Source organism: Macaca thibetana, chromosome 11 (genome assembly GCF_024542745.1).
Source record: "Macaca thibetana thibetana isolate TM-01 chromosome 11, ASM2454274v1, whole genome shotgun sequence".
Classification (NCBI taxonomy): domain Eukaryota; kingdom Metazoa; phylum Chordata; class Mammalia; order Primates; family Cercopithecidae; genus Macaca; species Macaca thibetana.
Genome location: NC_065588.1, coordinates 48,164,942 through 48,174,818, shown reverse-complemented (window position 1 = coordinate 48,174,818; position 9,877 = coordinate 48,164,942). Strand labels below are relative to the sequence as shown.

At 45.9% G+C, this 9,877-nt stretch overlaps 1 protein-coding gene across 5 annotated transcripts in view; it reads right to left on the bottom strand.

The window, feature by feature from the left end:
* Window positions 1-9,877, bottom strand: part of SCN8A (sodium voltage-gated channel alpha subunit 8) — a 213,119-nt gene that overhangs the window by 8,280 nt on the left and 194,962 nt on the right. The window lies entirely within an intron of this gene.

Here is a 9,877-nt window from a genome sequence, read left to right as displayed (position 1 = left end):
ACCCGGGAGACAGAGGTTGCAGTGAGCCGAGATCACACCACTGCACTCCGGCCTGGGCAACAGAGTGAGACTCCGTCTCAAAAAGAAAAAAGGTACAAAAGTTAGCTGGGTGCAGTGGCACATGCCTATAACCCCAGCTACTCAGGAGGCTGAGGCAGGAGAATTGCGTGAGCCTGGGAGGCAGAGGTTGCAGTGAGCCGAGATCACACTCCAGCCGGGGCGACAGGCAGAGACTCTGTCTTAAAAAAAAGAAAAAAAAAAAAAAAAGGAGAAAAAGAAAAGAAACCAGTATCAGCAGGTAAAGATGCCAAGGCATTAGGATATAAAGGCAAAAGGTGAAAGTGTACAAATCAGAGAGCCTTTTTCTAGTTATATTCATCCTGGGATTCGCCTCAACCAGGCCACTTGTTCTTTAACGCTACAGAGCAATGAGGGAACCCAAATGAGGGGCCACAGAAGGAAGGAAGAGGAGTCGAAAAGTCTGGGAAATGACAACCAAAGGGAAGGCACTGACATGTTCTCTTTGTTCAGTACCTTCTCTTGCTGTCCAGGCACTAACAAGACAATGGGAGCTTCAGCTGACATGAGGGAGTTAATTTAAGGAAACATTTCTCAATCATAAGAATGCATAAATACTGGGGCAGTTAACTGCACAAGGCTATAGAATCCCCTTTGAAGAATCTTAGCTTTTCAGGAAAAGACAAGATGCAGTAAGTTCAGAGAGTGGGTCATGTAACCTCTTGGAGCCTCTTCAGGAGCTAGAATTCCATGGGGTATTTGAGCTTTCAAGAAAATCTCTACCTTAGCCAGGACCCACCCATGATGATTTCTCAGCTCTCTCAATTAAATCATAACCTGACCAAATAAGTCAGGTTATGTAACATATATTCAAGTATATGTGATACTTGCAGCCCATATATGGTAGGCAAGTAGAGCTTCAGAGAGAAGATGATGCCTGAGGTAGGTTTTGAAAGATGAATGTGTGTTTGTCCCCATAGAAAAAGGGAGAGAAATGGGGCAGACAGTAATGTAGGCAGTAGAAACACCATTTAAGGGGTACTGCAGGTGGTTTCAGAGCTAGTTTTACCCCAATTCCTTGTGATAGTTAATATTGCCATTAACTATGGAATGAAGGATGCAAACTATTGTTTCTGGGTGTTGCCAGAGGAGATTAACATTTGAGTCAGTGGACTGGCAGAGGAAGACCCACCCTCAGTGTGGGTGGGCACCATCTAATTGGCTGCCAGCTCGGCTAGAAAAAAGCAAGCAGAAGGTGGAAGCAGCTGACTTGCTGAGTCTTCTAGCCTTCATCTCCTCCTGCGCTGGATGCTTCCTGCCCTCAAACATCAGACTCCAAGTTCTCTGGCTTTTGGACCTTAGACTTACACCAGTGGTTTTACAGGGGCTCTTGGGCCTTTGGCCACAGACCAAAGGCTGCACTGTCAGCTTCCCTACTTTTGAGGATTTGGGACTCGGACTGAGCCACTACTGGTTTCCTTGCTCCTCAGCTTGCAGATGGCCTATTGTGGGACTTCACCTTGTGATCATGTGAGACCACATCTATCCTATTAGTTCTGTCCCTCTAGAAAACCCTGATGGATTTTGTTACCAGGAGTGGTTCTAGAGGAACAGAATTTTAAGGATAGATTTCTTTAGTTGCTTTTGGGGTTTCTGGAGTTGGCTGCTTAATCTGATTAGACCCCAAAATGCAAAGGATTCTACTTCTGATAGCATGGAGAACACTAATAGTCCCTGGTGTGAACTGTTTAGGGAGTTTTGCAAAATAGATGGTATTTGATATTCATGATTCATCGCTCTTGAAAGGCAAAGAGTTTAGTGACTATGTGGAGAACCAAGGACTATAATGAAGTTGGTTGGTTGCTCCTAAGTTTGCTGGAGAAAGTGATGAAAGAAAAGGAGGAGCTCAAGGATGCTAACTCCCAGCTCCAGAAGCACATACTGAGCCTCAAGTCTTCTAAGATTGCCCTGAGTCTTATCTCCTATAGACAAAGGGCTGAAATGGCAGAAAATCAGACACAAGCTCTTATCATGCAAGTGGCTGAAAATACAGAAAATCAGACACAAGCTGTTATCATGCAAGTGGCTGGCCTGCAAGGAAAGGTGCATGCACAGCCTCACTAGGTATCTATTTTTTTTTTTTTTCTTTTTTTGAGATAGAGTCTTGCTCTGTCACGCAGGCTGGACTGCAGTGGCACGATCTTGGCTCACTGCAAGCTCCGCCTCCCGGTTCACGCCATTCACCTGCCTCAGCCTCCCAAGTAGCTGGGACTACGGGCACCCGCCACCAGGCCTGGCTAATTTTTTTGTATTTTTTAGTGGAGATGGGTTTTCACCGTGTTAGCCAGGATGGTCTCGATCTCCTGACCTCGTGATGCGCCCGCCTTGGCCTCCCAAAGTACTGGGATTACAGGCATACACCACCACCCCCTGCCGGTATCTATTGTTAAAGTGAGGGCATTGATTGGAAAAGAACAGGACTCTGCAACTTGGAATAGGGATGTGTGGGAGGACCCTGATGAAGCTGGGGACACTGAGCTTGTAAACTCTGACAGCCTTTTTTGCCAGAGGAAACAGCCTCCCCATCCCCAGTGGTGGCAATATTCCTTCCCTCACCCAGGCTGCCACCAGCCTTTCCACATTTGTCTGAGATTAACCCTGCAATGCTTGAGGCAACAGTGGTCTCCCCAGAGGCAGTTGCCAGGCAAGACAATGCTGATTCTCCTCTGAACCCACCCCCAACACCCCTATTTGTTTCTAGACCTGTAACTAGACTCAAGTCATGGCAGGTCCCTAGAGGTGAGGTTCAGAGTGTGTCCCACAAGATGAGCTACACTCCAAAAGAACTGCTTGATTTTTTTCTTCTTTCTCTTTTTTTTTGAGATGGAGTCTTGCTCTGTTGCCCAGGCTGGAGTGCAGTGATGCAATCTCCACTCACTGCAACCTCCACCTCCCAGGTTCAAGTGATTCTTGTGCCTCAGCCTCCCGAGTAGCTGGGATTACAGGTGCATGCCACCATGCCCGGCTAATTTTTGTATTTTCAGTAGAGACGGGGTTTCACCATATTGACCAGGCTGGTCTTGAACTCCTGACCTCAAGTGATCCGCCCCCCCTCAGCCTCCCAAAATGCTCGGATTACAAGCATGAGCCACGGTGCCTGGCCTGCTGGAGTTTTCTAATTTGTATAAGCAGAAATCTGGAGAACAGGGATGGGAATGGATATTAAGGTTGTAGGACAATGGTGGAAGGAACATAAAGTTGGATCAGGTTGAATTTGTTGATATGGGCCCACTAAGGAGGGATTCTGTATTTAATATTGCAGCTTGGGGAGTTAAAAAAGGTTCTAATAGTTTATCTGCTTGGTTAGCTGAAACATGGATCGAAAGATGGCCCACCGTGAGTGAGCTGGATATGCCTGATCTCCCTTGGTTTAATGTAGAGGAAGGGATCCAAAGGTATAGGGAGATTGGAATGCTAGAGTGGATTAGTCACCTTAAACCTACTCATCCCAACTGGTAGGGTCCAGAAGACATACCCTTCACTAATACCTTGCAAAATAGATTTGTGAGGGGAGCACCTGCATCCTTGAAGAGCTCTGTGATTGCTCTTCCCTGTATGCCAGATCTTACAGTGGGAACTGCAGTCACTCAACTGGATAATTTAAATGCAATGGGAATAATTGGATCCCGAGGTGGCAAGGGCCAAGTGGGGGCACTTAACTGTCAAAGGTAAGGTGGGCGTAGCTACCATAACGGGTAGCAGAGGCAAAGCAGCAATCAGAATAGTCTGACTAGTGTAGAGCTCTGGCATTGGCTAATTAATCATGGTGTTCCTAGAAGTGAAATTGATAGGAAGCCTACTACATTCTTTCTTAATTTGTATAAGCAGAAAACTTCCAGGTCAAGTGGACAAAGGACTAATTTGAATTATAAAAATAGAGAATCATGCCCCCTCAATCCATTTCCAGACTTGAAGCAGTGTACAGACTCACAATAATATTCCCCTTGAATAAAGGGGAGGCCAGGTCCCTTTGAGGAAGGACCCCACTACACTACTGATAATTTATACTGTTAATCTTTCTCCCAATTTTCCCCAAGGAGACCTCCAGCCTTTTACCAGGGTAACTGGTCCTTTTTTGGGGACTACTGGACACTGGACACTGGCTCTGAGCTGACATTGATTCCAGGGGACCCAAAACATGATTGTGGTCCTCCAGTTAGAGTAGGGGCTTATGGAGGTCAGGTAATTAATGAAGTTTTAGCTCAGGTCTGACTTACAGTGGGTCCCAGATTCATCCTGTGGTCATTTTCCCATGCCAGAATGTGTAATTGGCACATACTTAGCAGCTGGCAGAATCCCCACATTGGCTCCCTGACTGGTAGTGTGAGGCCTATTATGGTGGGAAAGGCCAAATGGAAGCCATTAGAACTGCTTCTACCTAGAAAAACAGTAAATCAAAAACAATACTGCATCCCTGGAGGGATTGCAGAGATAAGTGCCACCATCAAGGACTTGAAAGATGCAGGAGTGGTGATTCCCACCACATCCCCGTTCAACTTTCCTATTTGGCCTGTGCAGAAGTCAGGTCTTGGAGAATTACAGTGGATTATCATAAGCTGAACCAAGTGGTGACTCCAATTGCAGTTGCTATACCAGATGTGGTTTCATTGCTTCAGCAAATTAACATATCTCCTGGTACCTGGTATGCAGCTACTGATTTGGCAAACGCCTTTTTATCCATTCCTGTCCATAAGGTCTACCAGAAGCAATTTGCCTTCAGCTGGCAAGGCCAGCAATGTATCTTTACTGTCCTACCTCAGGGGTATATAAACTCCCTGGCTTTGTGTCATTATCTTGCTCGCAGAGATCTTGATCGCTTTTCCTTCCACAAGATATCACAATGGTCCATTACATTGATGACATTATGCTGATTGGATCTGGTGAGCGAGAAGTAGCAAACATACTAGACTTATTGGTGAGACATTTGTGTGCCAGGGGATGGGAAATAAATCAGACTAAAATTCAGGGACCTTCTACCTCAGTGAAATTTCTAGGGGTCCAGTGGTGAGGGGCCTGTCAAGATATTCCATCTAAGGTGAAGGATAAATTGCTGCGTTTGGCCCCTCCTACAACCAAGAAAGAGTCACAATGCCTAGTGGGCCTATTTGGATTTTGGAGGCACACATTCCTCATTTGGGTGTGTTACTCCAGCCCATTTATTGAGTGACCTGAAAGGCTGTCAGTTTTGAGTGGGGTTCAGAACAGGAGAAGGCTCTGCAATAGGTCCAGGCTGCCGTGCAAGCTGCTCTGCCACCACTTGGACCATATGACCCAGCAGATCCAATGGTGCTTGAGGTGTCCGTGACAGATAGGGATGCTGTTTAGAGCCTTTGGTAGGCCCCCATAGATGAATCACAGAGGAGGTCTTTAGGATTTTGGAGCAAGGCCCTGCCATCTTCTGCAGATAACTACTCTCCTTTTGAGGGATGGCTGTTGGCCTGTTACTGGGCTTTGGTGGAAACTGAACATTTGACCATGGGTCACCCAGTTGCCATGAGACCTGAACCGCCTCTCATGAACTGGGTGCTCTCTGATCCATCTAGCCATAAAGTTGGGTGTGCACAGCAGCATTCCATCATCAAATGGAAATGGTATGCACCTGATGGGGCTCGAGCAGGTCCTAAAGGCACAAGTAGGTTACATGAGGAAGTAGCTCAAATGCCCATGGTCCCCACTGCTGCCACCCTGCCTTCTCTCCAGGAGCCTGCACTGATGGCCTCATGGGGAGTTCCCTATGATCAACTGACAGAAGAAGAGAAGACTAGGGCCTAGTTTACAGATGGTTCTGCACGAAATGCAGGCACCACCCGAAAGTGGACAGCTGCAGCACTATAGCCCCTTTCTAGGACATCCTGAAGGACAGCAGTGAAGGGAAATCTTCCCAGCAGGCAGAATTTCGAGCAGTGCACCTGGTTGTGCACTTTGCTTGGAAGGAGAAATGGCCAGATTTGCAATTATATACTGATTCATGGGCTGTAGCAAATTGTTTGGCTGGATGGTCAGGGACTTCAAAGAAGCATGATTGGTGACAAATTTGGGGAAGAGGTATGTGGATGGACCTCTCTGAGTGGTCACAAACTATGAAGATATTTGTGTCCCACATGAATGCTTACCAAAGGGTGACCTCAGCAGAGGAGACTTTTAATAATCAGGCAGATAGGATGATTCATTCTGTGGACACCACTCAGCCTCTTTCCCCAGCCACCCCGTCATTGCCCAATGGGCCCATGAACCAAGTGGCCATAGTGGCAGGGCTGGAGGTTACGCATGGGCTTACCAACATGGACTCCCACTCATCAAGGCTGACCTGGTTATGGCCACTGCTGAGTGTCCAGTTTGCCAGTAGCAGAGGCCAACACTGAGCCCTCAATATGGCACCATTCCTCGGGGTGATCAGCCAGCTACTTGGTGGCAGGCTGATTATATCGGACTTCTTCCATCATGGACAAGGCAGCGGTTTGTCCTCACCAGAACAGACACTTACTCTGGATATGGGTTTGCTTATCCTGCAAGCAGTGCTTCTGCTAAGACTACCATCTGTGGACTCACGGAATACATTACCCACCGTCATGGTATTCCACACAGCATTGCTTCTGACCAAGGCACTCACTTTACAGCTAAGGAAGTGCGGCAGTGGGCTCATGCTCATGGAATTCACTGGTCTTACCATGTTCCCCATCACCCTGAAGCACCTGGATTGATAAAATGGTGGAATGGCCTTTTGAAGTCATGATTACAATGCCAACTAGGTAACAATACTTTGCAGGGCTGGGGCAAAGTTCTCCAGAAGGCTGTGTATGCTCTGAATCAGTGTCCAATATATGGTACTATTTCTCCCACAGCCAGGATTCATGGGTCCAGGAATCAAGGGGTGGAAATGGAAGTGGCACCACTCACCATCACCCCTAGTGACCGGCTAGCAAAATTTTTGCTTCCTGGTCCTGCGACATTATGTTCTGCTGGCCTAGAAGTCTTAGTTCCAGAGGGAGGAATGCTGCCACTAGGAAACACAACAATGATTCCATGAAACCTGAAGTTAAGATTGCCACCTAGCCACTTTGGGCTACCTCTAAGTCAACAGTCTAAGAAGGGAGTTATAGTGTTGGCTGGGGTGACTGACCCAGAAAATCAAGATGAAATCAGTCTACTGCTCCAAAATGGAGGTATGGAAGAGTATGCATGGAATACAGGAGATCCTTTAGGGTGTCTCTTAGTATTAGCATGCCCTGTGATTAAGGTCAATGGGAAACTACAACAGCCCAATCCAGGCAGGACTACAAATGCCCCAGACCCTTTAGGAATGAAGATTTGGGTCACTCCACCAGGTTAAAAACCACAACCAGCCCTGGGCTTGCTGAAGGCAAAGTGAATATAGAATGAGTAGTAGAAGGTAGTCATCAATGCCAGCTACGACCACGTGACCAGATGCAGAAATGAGGACTGTTGTCGTAAGTATTTCCTCCTTATTTTGTTAAGAATATGTTTGTGCATGTATACACTTGTACTAGGAAAATATCTTCATTTTAGTTTTCTTTTTCCTTTATCATGTGACATAAGATTTGTTGACTTCATATCAGCATTAAATGTTGTTAACTTTATGTAATAGCATTCAGGTTAAGGATTAGTGTGCTTCTTGTTGTATGAAGGACAGCTGTATTATGTTAGGCATAATTATGACCTTATTACTGTATTTATTTGGATATTAAGTATGATTTCAGGAGATGTGTAGGGATTCAAGTTGGCAAGGGGTGGACTTATAATGGTTAATATTAAGTGTGAACTTGATTGGACTGAAGGATGCAAAGTATTGTTTCTGGGTGTTGCCAGAGATTAGGCTGTTGCAAAAGCAACTGCAGTTTTTGCCATTACTTTTAATTTGAGTCAGTGGACTGGGAGAGGAAGACCCACCCTCAATGTGGCTGGGCACCATCTAATCGGCTGCCAGCTCGGCTAGAAAAAGCAGGCAGAAGAAGATGGAAGAAGCTGACTTGCTGAGTCTTCTGGCCTTCATCTCCTCCTGCGCTGGATGCTTCCTGCCCTCGAACATGAGACTCTGAGTTCCTCAGCTTTTGGACTCTTGGACTTTCACCAGTGGTTTGCCAGGGGCTCTCCGGCCTTTGGCCAGACCAAAGGCTGCACTGTCAGTTTCCCTACTTTTGAGGATTTGGGACTCAGACTGAGCCACTACTGGCTCCCTTCAGCTTGCAGATGGCCTATCATGGGACTTTACCTTGTGATCGTGTGAGTCAGTTCTCAATAAACTCCCTTTCATATATACATCTATCCTATTAGTTCTGTTCCTCTAGAAAACTCTAATACATTTCTTACTTTAAAAAGTTGATTTCTATACTTTTCTGAACAAATCAATGATTAATAAAAATCCTCCTCATCAAAAACATCTTCCTCTTTTTAGAGTACCATTTGAAAATAGGGGGTATGATTTGGTCTGTGGATTTTCTGCGTCACCCAATAAGTGGCCAGGAAAGTTTCAAGAGCAGTGGACAAGGGTAGCATTGTCCAAAGTGTGTTTTGTGAGAAGTTAGGAGAATGGACTTGAGGCCAGCGGTCTGGGCTTGAACCCTCACTTGCTCACTTACCAGCCACATGTCTTGGGAACCTCCTCAGTTCCTCAGGATTCTTAGAGGTTTGTTGAGAGGATTATATGAATTAACATATTTAAAGCACTTATAATGGTACCTGGCACACAATGTGTTCCATTAAAATGTGAGCTATCATTATTATTACTGAAAAAAAGGAAACTGTGGTCTAATAAAGGTGGGATGCTATGTTACATTTAAACAGAATTCTTTCTTTATTTTTGAGACTAGGTCTCTCTGTGTCATCTAGGAAGTGCAATGGCGTGATCTCGGCTCACTGCAGCTTTGACCTCCCAAGCTTAAACAATCCTCCCACCTCAGCCTCCCAAGTAACTGGGACTATAGGTACATATCACCATGACTGGCTCATTTCTGTTTTTTGTTTTTTTTCAGAGACGGGGTTTTATCATGTTGCCCAGGCTGGTCTTGAACTCCTGGGCTCAAGCTATCTGCCCGCCTTGGCCTCCCAAAGTGCTGGGATTATACGAATGTGCCACTGCACCCGGCCCAGAATTCTTTACTGTAGGACTTCCAAGAGAATTCAGTAATGTGCACTGTGAACCTCCAAAGGAAAATTAAAGGCAGTGTTACCTAAAGTAATTTCCTCATGAGATTCTTTTCTTGGGGAGAAATGTATAGGGTTAGTGTTCCACACATCAACACACTTTTGGACATGCTGCTCTGAAGGACAGAACTAGAGGGTGGCATGGGCCAAGGAGAGACCCCTGCCTTCTGTTACCTTACTCACCACTGCACTAGGCCCAGCATGGCCACTGGAGCTCTGGGGCTGGCCCCATGGGTCTTGAGCACTCTCCCTAGTGTAAATGAGTCAAACTTACCTGGAACCAAGGCTGAGTTTTATCACACAAGATACCTTTCAGGAAGGCAAGGAAACATTTTGGGAGGGCAATCAACAGGGTGGCATTTCCTTCTGCCTGCCTGCCAGGACATCATGCCCCCCACACTTTTATGTTGAAGCAAAATGCACATAGTCACTGTTAAAAAACATGGACTTTGGGATCAACTTGAGTTATGCCTCTACCACCTCTTAGCGAGTGGTTGTGGACATTTATACAGTCAAGATAATAAAGAAGCCTGCTTCCTGGGATGTGATAAGAATCAAATGAGATAAAACAGGTGAAGAAACTCTCAAACTGTAGTTGGCCCATAGAAAAATCTCAGTAAACAAGCCCTGCCAGTAA